Source organism: Phacochoerus africanus, chromosome X (genome assembly GCF_016906955.1).
Source record: "Phacochoerus africanus isolate WHEZ1 chromosome X, ROS_Pafr_v1, whole genome shotgun sequence".
NCBI classification, from domain to species: Eukaryota; Metazoa; Chordata; class Mammalia; order Artiodactyla; family Suidae; genus Phacochoerus; species Phacochoerus africanus.
The window spans coordinates 16,942,696-16,957,724 of NC_062560.1; the positions used below are offsets into that span (position 1 = coordinate 16,942,696).

At 43.0% G+C, this 15,029-nt stretch overlaps 1 protein-coding gene across 1 annotated transcript in view; it reads right to left on the reverse strand.

The window, feature by feature from the left end:
• The window catches only part of RAI2 (retinoic acid induced 2), a 378,829-nt gene extending 364,771 nt beyond the window's left edge, over positions 1-14,058 (reverse strand). Inside the window, exons 1-2 of the mRNA XM_047765171.1 lie at positions 13,736-14,058; positions 385-531 (exon numbers count right to left, since the gene is read on the reverse strand). The gene's annotated coding sequence lies outside the window, so the exon portion shown is untranslated. The remainder of the gene's footprint in view (positions 1-384; positions 532-13,735) is intronic.
• Positions 14,059-15,029: the final 971 nt, after the last annotated feature.

A 15,029-nucleotide genomic window follows, 5' to 3' on the forward strand; every position in this document is an offset into this window, starting at 1 on the left:
AACAGAATTTAAAGGGGGAAGACAATAAGAATAAAGCAGGACCTCACTAGATGATAAAAAGAACAATCTACCAAGAAGCTACAATAATTTTGAACCTGCATGCACTGAATAATGAAGTTTAAAAACATATAAAGCAACATTTTTACAACAGCTCCATCATCATAAAAGGGTATTTTTAGCTAATTTCTCTCAAAAAGTTATGAATAAGGCAAACAAAATATATACATTAAAAATAGTGAAGATTTAATCCACACCAAAATCACAGCTTGATCTAATATTTATACACAGAATATTGCATTCACCAAATAGAGGATACACATTCATCTTGAGATCATACTGCATCTTGAAACCATTTCTAAAGCTGACTATGAAGAGAATACTAACCTTGCATTCCGGCTGATACAGATCTGCTAATACTGTTGGTTCTCTTTTGTTGAGAGACTGGGATGGTCTGAGCCTTCATGTGGCCAAGTCAGGAACAGCTGGGCAACTGTCCCAAACTGATATCATGTCAGACTCCAAGAAGGCTTTCTGGTGAATCAGAAAACATTACATACAATAAATCACTTGAAAATCCACATTTGGGGGTTCAGAAGCAAAACCACTTAAAACATAATAAAATGAAAAAAAACTGTTTTCTTTTCCAATTTACTATTTTTCCTTGGGTCCTCTTTCTATACAGCTGCAAACAATCAAATCATTTCAACTGCCATCTTCCATTTCTGTTGACTTTCACAGATACTACTAATTCACTTGAGCCTCACAATAAACCTTTGAAGTTGAAAAAAAAATTATCATTCTTAGTTATTAAACCCAAATAAATGAAACCAGCATCTTGCCTATCACCAGAAAACAATTCTTTGATGGCAGAAGTGCCAGACCGTGTTGAAAAATATTGGAATATTATTCTGGATACCCAAAAGCATCTTTGTAGCACCCACCCACATCCCTAACCCGTCAGCATAAACCTCATTTTTGCCATCAGGACAGTGGGCTGAAAGTGCTAGGAAATTAAGGCTCCTCCAACAGTGCTCAACCCATAACTGAGAGGATTTGGTAGATGAAGTGCTTCAGCTTCCTCACCCTCAAATGGGAGAACTCTGACAAACACCCCCTACATAACCTCCCAGAGATCCCCAGCAGGCGTGGGCTCCAGTAGCAGCTCCAGTAGCAGTTCCTTCCCAGGTCTTTCTAATTTCCTCAGCCCACTCCAGTCTTTCCTTCAGCTCCCAATTAAATGAAGTGTACTTGAATCTACTTCTATAGGAACCCAAACTAAGATACTTTTTCATAAAAAAAAAAACAAAAAACAAAAAACACTGCACCATGTTTCTCACAGTTTCTACTTACTGCTTAATGTCAGAGATAAATGAGTCGTTAACATTTGTTTTTGATCTTCTCAAGTGGAGAGCATTTGTCTACGGCCATACCACCCTGAATGTGCCCAATCTCATCTGAAGTGCAGGGAATTCATAGTAAAATGTAACCAGTGAACGAACACATATTTAGTGAGCACCCCCAGCGTGCCTAACTGGGTACTAATGGCCTTATTTACAATAGAACACCACAGACTAAGGGCTGTACTAGGCTACTGCAGAGTGAGAATCAGTACTAAAGAAGAGCAGAATATTTAAGGTTGGAATTTGATAAGGACATGGGGCCAGGGAGGGATTAACCATTCTTCATATTATGGGTGTCACAAATAATTTGCCTCCATGTGCTCCAAAAAGTTGCACAGATCAACTCTGCAAAGGCACCTTGAGACTGCAGAGGGGTTTCCAGGTGGGAACTGTAACACTCAACATCACTGCCACTTTCAACGGGGACTGGTGGGGTGTTTTTGTTTTGTCTTTTTGCCTTTGCTAGGGCCACTCCCAAGGCATGTGGAGCTTCCCAGGCTCAGGGTCTAATCGGAGCTGTAGCCACTGGCCTACGCCAGAGCCACAGCAACACCAGATCCTTAACCCACTGAGCGAGGCCAGCGATCGAACCTGCAACCTCATGGTTCCTAGTCGGATTCGTTAACCACTGAGCCACGACGGGAACTCCCAGACTGGTGTTTTTTGAGAGACCTTCCATGAAAGCAGCGACCTTGTCTGGGCAAACCTGCCCATTTTCTGTAAGATCAGATATCAATAAGCCTTGCTCCAGACTGCCCAATTTCTTGAGGAAATTATTCAGGAATATTTCTTCTGCCCTTGATTCTTGGCAAGATGATTTGCAGCCATTCGTTGCTCCTTCCATATAATGGTCCTCTGAGAAAATGCAGGGGAAAGTGTAGGCATTTGTGCATGGGTTACCCAGTTCAAATTACACCTTCCAGCATCCTCACACTTTCCTTGGCCAGAGAAAGGCTCTAAAGATGATGGCAAATCTTCCTTTGAAGTGACAGGTAGGACAATAGAAAATAGTTCAAAAGGATCTTTTATTTTTCTGAAAGAAGTTAAGATCTTGCTTCACTACTTTGTAGTTTAAATAGGTTTGTAGAGATTTGGGGTTATATTTACATTCCTCCTCCTGCTTTGTGTACATGTTTTAAAAAGCCAAATCCATTCTAAGATAAATAAGGCTTTATTCCCAGGAAAAGAGACTTTGAGTTCTTTACAACATGTGGACTCTGCTTCTAGGATTATCGTTTTTCTTCTCCAGTGGGATACTACTGTCCCCTTGTCTGAATAAATGAAGTTCATATTAAAGACTGTGGCAATGAGGGAAACAAGAAAGTCAGAAGGAAACAAGTGCTTAAAATAACAACCAGAAAAGAACTTCCTTGTTCTTTCTTGTCCTTGTTCCAGAAAGTGGCTAATGCAGACAGAAGGGGCAAAGTGTTCTTGCTCAGTTATAGGCAGGATGGAGAGGCTCAGCAAAGTCAGATGCCAGTTATGCTTGGCATCACAAACCTCTTCTTTTTATCTTTTATTGTTTTCAAACTCCATATTCCATATTTGGAAGTCCATCACTGTCTTGCCTTGGCTAGATACTGGAGAGAAATTGTAGGTTAATGGCTTTCAAGGGGCAAATTCCTTTTCGTGCCAAATATATCATATTTGAATCTTCAATATATAAATCAGATTTAAAAGTGGTATTTTTTGTCTAAATATATTTTATAAATTCTAAGTCACATAAGAAGCATTCGGAGCTTACCCAAAAAGAAAGAAAGAAAGAAAAGGAACAAAGACGACGACCTAAAACCTACAGCTGTATATAATATGGTATCGACACAGTGAGAAGCATTACGAGTTCCCTTCTGTGGGGATGATGACACTGAATCGAGCGCAGCCCACATGAATGGGATGGTGTTTTTATGTGAGGACCAATACAGAGGCCCAAATTCCCGAAGGAAAAAAAAACCAACAACAAAACAAAAATACATGACAAGGCTGTAAACTTCCAAAGTAACGACACATCTGTAAGAATGTGACTCCAATAAACAAATTAACGCGCCAGAAAGAAAAGCTGCGTAGTGGATACGGCGGTGCGCCGGCCCACCTCCCCTCCAGCACCGACAGCCCATACCTCAGCTGCTGGGTCTGAGGCTAACAGCGCTCAGCTCAGGCCCTGCCTGGGCCCTGCCCTCAGGCAAGGAGCGCCACCTCACCCCAAGTCACATCCGCAACACCAGAGAGCTCACATCCAAAGACTGGTGGGTGAGACACCATGAAGCCTTGCCCCCTTGCCATCCCAGCTGCAGGGCTCACTCGACTGGGGCTAAGGCCTTCGTTGGGACCGGCTCCTCCCCCTGCCGAATCCCACTGCCTTCATTCTCCCACAAGAGCACGCCAGCGCTCCATAAGCATCTGCACATAAACATCTGTCTCCGCATCTCAGCCCATTGAAGGTAGGACACATATCCGTGTAGCCTACACCTGGATACGAGTACCCTTATTTGGCTACATTTTAACTCTTTCTCTCTATATATACATCTTTATAACATATATATGTATGTGTGTGTGTACACATACACACATTTCTCTATACATACTTACACATATGCTATACATATATTTCCCCAAATTTCTTTGAAAATTGTCAAACTAACAGGACTAACACCACAAACATTCATCTAATCCCAATGAAATTCAATAATTCTCAGCAATTTAACATAGTTTATCTTTCCCTTTTCTTTTTGCTATCCATTTGAAAGTAGGATTGAAGACATTATATCACTTATCTCCTAAATACTTATTCATTCGCCTGCCAAAAATAATGTAATCTGCACCACCATAATGCTATCATGACCCCTAAGAAAATAAACAATAATTGCATTAATTATAGCTTCAAATTTTTTTTTCTTTTTTGGCTGCCCCATGGTATACGGGGTTTTGGGCCAGGGATCAGATCCAAGCCACAGTTGTGACCTATGCTGCAGCTAGCTCTGAGTCAGATCCTTTAACCCACTGTTTGGACCGGGGATCAAACCTGTGTCCTGGTGCTGGAGGGATGCCGCCAATCCCAGTGTGCCACACTCCTACAGCTTTAAATGTTTTAATGTTGTTTTCAAGGACACTCTAATCAAATATTTGTGAAACCCTTGAGGTTCCTCAGAATGAAGTTGAAAACCATTTTTCTTTTTTATCTTTTTTTTTTTCCTTTGCTATTTTAGGGCCACACTTGCGGCATCTGGAGGTTCCCAGGCTAGGGGGTCTAATCAGAGCTGTAGCCACTGGCCTACGCCGCAGCCACAGCAACACCAGATCTGAGCCACATCTGCAACCTACACCACAGCCCACAGCAGTGCCGGATCCTTAACCCACTGAGCGAGGCCAGGGATCGAACCTGCATCCTCATGGATCCTAGTTGGGTTCATTAACTGCTGAGCCACGAAGGGAAACCCGAAAACCATTTTTCTAGAGTACCAACCTAGAGAGAACACAGGCTCATCTGAGGAAAAGAAAGGATCAGTCTTTAAGAGTAACTAACAAAGGTGTTTGAGGTGGCCCGAGAGGTGGTCGGGTAGTAGCACCTCTCGCTGGGTCTCTGGCCGTGCCACTTCACTCCTCACCACGGCTGGAAGCGCCTTTTCCACAGGACATCAATGCAAGCCTGAATTTAAAAAAAAACAATGTCTTCCTCCTAAGCCATGGCATATCAGCTGTACAGAAACACTACTTTGGGAAAGAGTCTTCAGGAGAGTCTCGATGAGCTTAAACAGTCTCAACAGATTACCCCGTGACTTGCCCTTCAAGTTCTCCTTCATTGTGAGAAAGCTATAAATTCAGCACTGGCACAGAGGGTCAGGAATAGTCAACTTCAGGGGCTGCACCTGGAGCATATGGACGTTCCCAGGCTAGATGGTGATTCGGAGCTACAGCTGCCAACCTACTCCACAGCCAGAGCAACTTGGGATCCGAGCCATGTCTGCGACCTACAGCACAGCTCACGGCAACACCAGATCCTTAACCCATTGAGTGAGGCCAGGGATCGAACCTGCATCCTCACGGATCCTAGTCGGGTTCATTAACCGCTGAGCCACGAAGGGAACTCCCATTCTACTTTTGTATGTGGGTGAAGATTCCATGTTAAGTGTTTCTTTTTAAAATAGTTTCTATGTATCTTCACTGCTCACAGAGAAAGTCTAAACTACTTGACAGAAGCAGACCAGGTTTCCTGCAATCTGCCCACCTCCTAGGCTCACCTGCCCTCACTCCAAGATGCCTCCTCCTCAGCCAAAGGAAGCTACATTCAGTTCCCTGAACATACCGTGTATTCTCACATTTGGTAATCCACATTTGCTTGCCTGGAAACCCCTTCATTACTTTCATTATTTGGTGAACTCCAAAAAAAAAAAAGAAAAAAAAAAGAGTAACTAACAAAGCTTGACTCCTTCTGCCTCCACCACAGACCCCAAACAGACCCGAGACCCTATAACCTTGTGTATCACACTCACTGCACATTAGAATATCTACCTGCATATGCAAATACACTGCTAAGGTCTATAAATTGGTTAAAGCTTTTAAAACTGAGAAGCTGGTAAGTATGCCTATGTGACACTTCTGTTCTCAAGCCCACAGTTTGTAAATTTGGTAACAGCTTTTCTTGTTAGTATTCTTAAGGCAGATTAAAAGGGTGTTTAAACAATAATTACTCTTGGAATCCAGTAAGTAAGTATAAGTACAGGATAATGCATTGGCAGGCAGCGAAAAAACTTATCAATGCATTAGAGCTTCCTTAAATAGACATCATTCATCACTTAGGTAAACCAATTGAGTTGAAAATACAAGTGCTAATAGAGAAAAGTGATATCCACTAAAATGTACATTTTATTTCAGGAACATCACTTTTAAGAAAGAGACTTACTTGGAAACTCACTTAAGTGGTACCATTAAAAAGTTGAAGTGTCAATATTCTTGGAAAACAATATGTTAGTGATGCAAATGTACAAGTGCCTTCTCCAGCTGGGCTTGAATGGTCCTGTCCAACTCAGATATCTCAGTTAATTGGAGCCTTTAGCTGGCCATCAAGGGATAAGAATAAGATACTGGACCATGAGCAATGCATATACATGTTCCCCTCTCCCTTTCTCTTATACACACACACACACACACACACATCACTCTTCCTGTGTTTGAGTTGGGAAATGAAAAGGAACCTACCATTGCCTACATCTTGAAGGCTGGCAGATGTCATTTCCTTTAACAGACATCTAAAATAACTTTTGATTTAAAAACAACAACAACATGGATTTCAAGGATTACAAACCAAGTATTTCAAGGGCCACATGACAGGTAGAATGTAAGGACAAGGAAGTTCATTCCACTAAACACAACCCACCATGGTCCAGCCCCTGCTTCCCACGCCTGATCTGATAGGCACAGGCCATTCCTGAAGGAGACAAGTGTGACTCTGCCTGAAGGGAGGTTAGTGCTCTCCTTGTAGCCCGAGGGGGAAAGTCATTCCCATTCCCATGGACTGTCCCTCAAATTTCTCCAAATAACAGGGCAAGAGATAACGAGTCACCCTGTCCTCATCAATGCAGTGAGCTAAGCAAAACAGAGCTAAAACTCCTAGAGCCAGCAGATTTCAAATATTTTTGGATTGTGACTTGAAAACGAATACATTTTACATGGCAACCCAGTTCCTCAATAGAGTACAGATGCCAAACTGAGACATTTTCCAAAATAATACTGTCCTTTGCTATTTTCTATTTAATTTTTTTTTAAAGTGCTAGTCCCAACTCACTAAACTGACTTCACCACCACTGGGAGGAAATGACCTACAGTGTGAAAGACACAATGCTAGAGGGCCAAAACTCAACTGTGTTTTTGCATTAGACTGGATTCACAGATCTTTTGCTCTGGCTTTATTTATTGCTAAAAATCCCACTATTTGCCAAAGGAAACTTTTCTCAAAGGATGTCCAATTGCAATCTCAGAGCCAGCCTGGTCCAAATGCATAAATGCCCCTTTCAGCACTCTTCTTTTAGGTCACATATTCCATTGTCTGTGAATATTATTTGAATAAAAATCAGTCTATTTTAATTACGCATATACTTACATTGTAAATTATTCAATAATAATGCCTCTCCACACCTATTTTTATCCACTGCCCAGAATCACCACAGTAAATATGCAGACAAATATCTTCCATCTTTTGTGATGCATTCACATATTACCCATAACCACACATAAATGTTTGGGTTTTTTTTCTTTTTTAGGGCCGTAGGCATGGCATATGGAGGTTCCCAGGATAGGAGTCCAATCGGAGCTACAGGTGACAGCCTACACCACAGCCACAGCAACACGGGATCCGAGCCTCGTCTGCGACCTACACCAGAGCCCATGGCAACACCAGATCCTTAACTCACTGAGCGAGGCCAGGGATCGAACCCACATCCTCATGGATGCTAGTCAGATTCGTTTCCACTGCGCCACAACGAAAACTCCATAAGTGGTTTTTAATACTGAAAATGGAATTGTATTACATTTACTTTTTTGTGATTTGTCTGAACTTAAGAGATATCTCTTTGTGAGTCAGGACACAAATTTCAAATCAATTTATCTAGATGGATCACATTCTTCTTTTCGATAGTACTCTGTTGAGATAGAACTTATATACAATAAATGCACATAAGCACGCTTAAGGACCTTTTACACATATACTTCCTCTTGCAACTTCCATTCAGATCAATATGCAGAACATTTCTATCAGGCCAGAAGAATTCTCATGCCTGTTCCAGTCAATACCACCCCCCACAGAGTGAACCACTGCTCAGACTTCTAACACCGAGCCTTAGTTTTGCCTGTTAAACTTCACATTCATGGGCTCATATAGTAGCTATTTTTCCATGTCTGGATTCTCTTATGCAACATAATACCTTTGAGATTTATCCATGTTTTTGCACATATTGGTAGTTTTATGGGTTTGGGGGTTTTTTGTTTTGTTTTTAGTATTTTTTTTATTAAAATATAGTTGATTTGCAATGTTTCTTCAATTTCTGTTGTACAGCAAAATGACTCAAGCATCAACAGTTCCCTGTGCTGTACAGGAGGCCCCCATTGCCCGTCCATTCCACAAGTAACCATTGGTGGAATGGTGCTCCCACCACAACTGAGGTCATTTCCAGCCTGGGGTTCTTATGCATGAAGTTACTATGAACATTCTTTTAGAAACCTTTCTGCGGGCACGGCACTCTTTTTCCTTGAGAATATACTTTTAATTGTTGGGTGATAGTGCATGTTTAATTTTATTAGAGGCTACCGAACATTTTTCGACAGTGACTGTGCCATTTTATACTCCTACCAACAGTGTATGGAGTTCCAGTGGTTGCAGTCCTCGCCAGTACTTTGTACTGTCAGTCCTTTAGATGGGTGCTGCTATCACCTTCCAGTTTTAACTTGCATTTTCCTGATAACCAATGATATTGGGCACTTTTGCATGTGTTCATTGGCCATTCCTGTATCTTCTTTTACAAAGTGCCCATTCAAGAGCTTTGCCCAGGAGTTCCCACTGCGGTGAGACAGGATTGGCAGCATTTCTGGACACAGATTCACTCACTAGCCTGACCACCAGTTAAGGACCTGCTGTTGCCATGGCATAGGCTGCAACTGTGGCTTGGACCTGATCCCTGGCCCAGGAACTCCATATGCTGTGCGTGGGGCAGCCAAAAAGAAAAAAAAAATTTTTTTTTCATTTTTAAAAAAAATTTAAAAAGCATTTTGCCCATTTTTTTCTTCTCTTTTTATGGCCACACCTGTGACATATGGAAGTTCCTGGGCTGGGGTCAAATTGGAGCTGCAGCTGAAGGCCTATGCCACAGCCATGGCAACACTGGATCTGAGCTGCGTAGGCAGCCTATGGCATGGCTTGTGGCAACACTGGATTCTTAACGCACTCTGCGAGTCAAGGGATCAAACCCACCTCCTCACGAACACTATGTCGGGTTCTTAACCCACTGAGCCACAACGGGAACTCCAAATTTTGCCCATTTTAAAATTGGGTTGTTCATCATTTTGTTATTGATTTATATAATTTTTAATATATAATGGATATAAGTCCTCTATCAGACCTATGTACTGTGAATATTTTCAATCTAGGGTTTGCTTTTCACTTAAATATATCTGCTACATTCTTTTTAGTGGATGCATATTTTCCCATTGTAATACCAGTTCTCTATCAATGGATATTTACACTCATGGGGGGAAAAAAAATCTGTGCTTCAGTGGAAAACTATACATTTTTTAGAGCACATTGCTCTTGGTTATCTGATTCTGATTTTCCACTTGTCAACTTTAAGTAACTGACAGCAATGCAAAACGATTCTTATCTACAAACGTGCAAATAAATTGTCTGGTGAAGCTTCAATTGACTATCCTCTTCGGCTATGGCATAAGCCAATTTTGTCTCCATTTGCACTATAATTTTAATATTCCTAATCTATAAATGTATCTATTCTTTGGATTGTCCTTTAAAATGATTGTGACATCTTACACATTTCCTCGTTAGTAATGAGTTAACTAAAATCTCTAACGTGTTCCTTTTATGTCTGCAGGAGAAGCATATTTTACCTTTTTAAAAAATTATTCTTTTTTTTTTCTTTCTGTCTTTTTGCTATTTCTTTGGGCCGCTTCCGCGGCATATGGAGGTTCCCAGGCTAGGGGTCCAATCGGAGCTGTAGCCGCCGGCCTACGCCAGAGCCACAGCAACGCGGGATCCGAGCCGCGTCTGCAACCTACACCACAGCTCACGGCAACGCCGGATCGTTAACCCACTGAGCAAGGGCAGGGACCGAACCCGCAACCTCATGGTTCCTAGTCAGATTCGTTAACCACTGCGCCACGACAGGAACTCCTAAAAAATTATTCTTTAACACATTGTTCCTAATTTTTTATTCTATTACAGAGGATGCTGCAATCCTTACTACGCATCTTTGTGTAGAAATCTCTCTCAAGACTAACAAGTCCTAATGTAACCTCACACTCCAAATCAAACCAACTCTGATGAATGGATTTAACAAGTTCAGTTACATGAAGGCACAGAAGATGAACAAAGAGAACTTATATTGTAACAAGGGGAAAGATCAAATTAGGCTCAAGCCAAACTAATGGTAGAATTTCAGGCATGGTCAGACAAGGTGAATGAGGAATGTCTTTGTTTATTGGGCACCTGCTACTTCCAGACCACTGTGTTGGGCATGAATAACACAATCTTTGCCTTTAGAAAGCTCAGGAATTAGTGGTTTTACAAAAAGAGGTACGAAAGACAAGGTCAAAGACGGTGCCACCAAAGATCTAAGAAACAGACACTGGAGACCTCAGCTTGAAGGTGGTCCAAAATCCCAAGGTGGAAAATTCTCAAGAGATTATTAGGAAGTTGCTAAAGAATCTCTGAAACCCCTCTTTCCACTGTACCCCAACCTATCTGCAGCAGTGAAGTCTGTGACTCTCATGAGTTCTCTAGGAAACGTCTGTGAAGCTCAGTCGGCTCAGGTGTTTCAATTGTGGAGAAAAATGGCTTTTTCTTCTGCCTTCAAATTTCATGCAAGTTTCATTCACGGGAATCACACTGAGACAGAGGTTCTAGGACATGTGGTTCTCAGCTTCTCTTCTGCAAAGCAGAGATTCTAGAAGGGGGAGGTGGTGATGCTGTGTTGAGACCTGGCACACAGCTGGGGCTCACTAACTGGGGACCATCACCACTGCTGTCCATGAAGTGGCAGAGACACTGAGGAAGTGCTCAATATCACAGCATTTCCTACTAGAGCTGGCCCTTAAACAACACAGGTTTGAAATGTGTGCATCCACTTATATGTGGATTTTTTCCAATAGTAAACACTACAGTACTACATAATCCATGGCTGGTTGAATCCATAGATATGGAATCTCAGATTTGGAAGAACTGTACATGCAGAGGAACTGGGTATGGAAAGAGCCAATATAAATTATACATGGATTTTCCACTATGCAGAAGGTCAGAGCCCCTAATCCTTGTGTTGTTAAAGAAGAGTCGACTGTACTATTTTTCTTGTAGGATTTCTGGCCGTTGATCGCCCAACCTCCCCTTTCCCCCATTTGTGCAAGGGCCAAACAAGGACTCAGCAGTCACAAGCCTAGCAGGAAACTACTGAATAATTCAGTAGTATTGAAAAACACATGAAAGGCTGCACAAGTTTGTACTAACAACCCTAGCATAAAAGTGAGACTTGAGGTCTAGTCCTGGCTTTGGCACTAGCAGCTCTATGATTTAGGGCACATCGCCGAATCTTTTTGTAACTGTTGCACTGCAAAATTCAAAAGGCTGTGATACCGAGAAGAGAACATTATCTCTCATGTGTTCCTCCCAAGATTGCATAGCATCAGTCCAATCATGAGAACACACTGGACAAACTTAAATTGAGAGACATTCTACAAAATGACTGACCAGTATTGATCAAAAGTGTCAAGGTCAGGAAAAAGAATCAAAGATTGAGGACTGCCAAAGATGGGAGAAGACTAAGGAGACATGAGAATTAAAATGAAATATAGGCATCCTGGATTGACTCCTGAAAGCGAAAAGAACTTTGGCCGAAAACCTGATGAAATACAAATAAAGACTGGAGTTAATAGCATTGTACCAATGTTAATTTCTGAGTTTTGATAGTTGTATCACATTTAAGAAAGCCATTAACATTAGGGGAAGCTGGGTGAAGGGTGTATGGAAACTCTCTGTACTATTTTTCCAACTCTGTAAATCCAAAATCCTGAAATAAAATGTTAAAAAAATAAAACTGTGCTATTTAAACTGTATCAAAATTGAATTCATCAATTTGCATTGGGCCCTGCAAATTATGTAGCTGGTCCCGCACGGAAGTATTACCAACGCTGTGGCCCCAGAACCATACCCCTGTTCCTCCCTTCAGGTAAACTTATAGAAACTCACAACTAACCATATCCTCTAGATGTGTTCACAGCACAGGAACAAGACTGTCTATCCACAGGAAAACCGGTGCAACCTGGTTCGGCTTCAAAAGTGGGACAGCTCACTACCATCTCATTGTAATCCTAAGATCTCTGCCTGACCTCACCATGATGGTTTGACCTGCTTCCAACCCCTATGTCAAAGGACCATATAGGGGCAGAAAAGAGGTGGCACCTCAGTTCCAGAAAGAAACCCACCTATTCCCAGAAAACCGATGTATATGACTCCCTCTCATCAACCTTGCCCTTAAAATCATGCTTTTGTCCCCCAGGTGAGAAGTCGATTTTCGAACTAAATCCCCACTTCTTCATCCTACGGCCATTGAATACAACTTGCGCTGGTAGTATCACAGCTTAGGGGTTTCTTGGCTGCCAGAACCCAAGCGGAAAAAGAATCTCCTCTGCTAGCCCCAGGCAGGGAGCCTTGGACTGTCTAGGGCCCAAGTGGGGGTCCAGGCGACCTAATTCGGTAGCAGAAATATATGGCGAACTGGATAAAATCCGTTTCCGTGATGCAAAAAAATGAAGCGGCAGCAAAACAATTCTAAGAGCTCCAGGGGGACCTGGAAGGAGCAGAGACAGAAGCTGCTCCATCTGAACGGGTCTTGTGGACAGAACTAAGAATGGCTCTGGGCCAACGATTAAAGGGCAAATGAGACAAAGAGTTATCTCGGCCGATGGCTGAAAAAAACTACCAGAACCTGATTCTGAAAACGCTCTCCCAATTCTTGGCAGTGTATAAGCCCCCTACAACTTAGGAGCCACTCCGAGAAAAAAAGGGTGAAACCACGTGCCGATTGGTATCCTCCCAAGCCTATCTGCTTTCTCTTGGTTCTCTCCTTGCAGTTCCAGGCAACTCCAAAGCCTTGAATGACTAAGGCCAAGTGTCTGCTCCAGCGCACGGAGGCCCCAAGTGGAGCTTCAGGGCGACGTCAACAAGATGGCGTCATATAGGTCACCCCGACTTGGCTCACGCTCACAGGAACGGCCAGGACCAGTCAGGGGACAAGACACCCCGAGACAACCCTAGAACGCGAGCGGGAGGCCGAAGCACCCCCCGCACGGCAGAGACCCAACAAACGGCCGAGCAAGGTCCGCGAAGCGGCTCCACCCGCGACACGGCCCCTCCCGCAGGCCGGCGCAGCGCCGCACGGCGTCTCCCCCGAGCCTCCGGGTCCCGGGGGGAGCGGGGCACAGCCAGCTCCCCGGCACCGTGGGTCGCTCTGCGGCAGCCCCTACTCCAGGCTCGCCCCCCAGAGTTTGCCCGCGGAGAAGCTGCCTGTGGCTGAGAGGAGCCGAGGTGCCGGCAACAACCAGCACTGGGACCTGGGCTGACTTCATACCTGCAGCGCCCGAGTAGGCGTCCCAAGCAGCCGCTTCGCTCAGCTGCAGCACTCTGACCGGGGAACTCGGTGGGGTCGTCTAACTGGGATTTCTGCCGGCCCTAGAGCCTGCTTTGCGACCCTCTGCCCGCGCCAGGCAAGGAGGGCGTCTCCCGACCCGGTCTCACCGGAGGAGCGGACACTTAGAAGCTGCGCCGCCAGTAGCGCGGGAGCTGAGAGGTGGGTGGGCGGGGCTGACAGCCTCCTGAGAAAAGCTGGCCACGCGTGGAGGGTTCCCCTCCTACCGCCCCGGCGTGGAGACTAACTCAGAACCGAAGCTAAGGGTAGCTCGAGGCCCACGCCGCCCGGAAAGCTGGAGTGACCCAGGTGAGTTAAAACAGCCCGGCGGCCGCGGAAGCAGGTGAGTTAAAACACAGCCCCGCCCACTGTGACTCCCGGGGGCGGGGCGGGGCGGGCCGGGGCTTGGGGTGGATTGGACCCACCTGGAAGCTATGTAATCAAAGTAGAAATTAAGTGAAAAATAGAAATTAAGTTTTTATAGAAAAACAAATATTTCTTGCCCACCTGTGTAATCCTGAGATTTGTACCTGCCACCCAGTAATCTTCCAAATTACTTTTACTAATTATTTGAGAGTACCAATTTTTCCATCTCAAAGTGGATGAGCAGATTTTTCTATCACGGTGAAAAAATTCTTTGCAAATTTTAAGTATTGGGAGTGCTTTACTCCTACACAAGAGTGAATTTGGTTAGATTGCCACAATTTGCAGAATGCTGCAGAGATATTCCTTTACTAGATAGGGATATGGGCTATAAAGAAAAGTGAGAACCAGCACTGAACATGGAAGCCTTCCTGGCAAAAAATTAAATATTGCCATATTTTTAAACAAATACTAAAGTATAAAATATTATGCTTTAGTTTACCCAGGAGAGACAAAACACTTCCAAAGTTTTCAACATCCTTACAATTATACCCATGAAAGTAAATTATTGTTACTGACTTTATTCTGTTTTGCTTTTCAAGCAAGAAAACAAACATCCTAACTATATCACATTTATAAGACTCGCTGGAAAATGTTATCATTAAGTAAAAAAACACTATAGATGACATTAATAAAAGTTCTATAAACGTATTACATTAAAAAAACAACCTAAGCATCAGTATTAAGAATATTTAAAATGTTTATTCATTGTATTTATTTGGAAAATAAAACAATATATTAAAGATAAATTTCTCAAAAACAATCTTATGAACTGACATTTAAAATGTTTTTCATTGGATTAGTACAATAACAG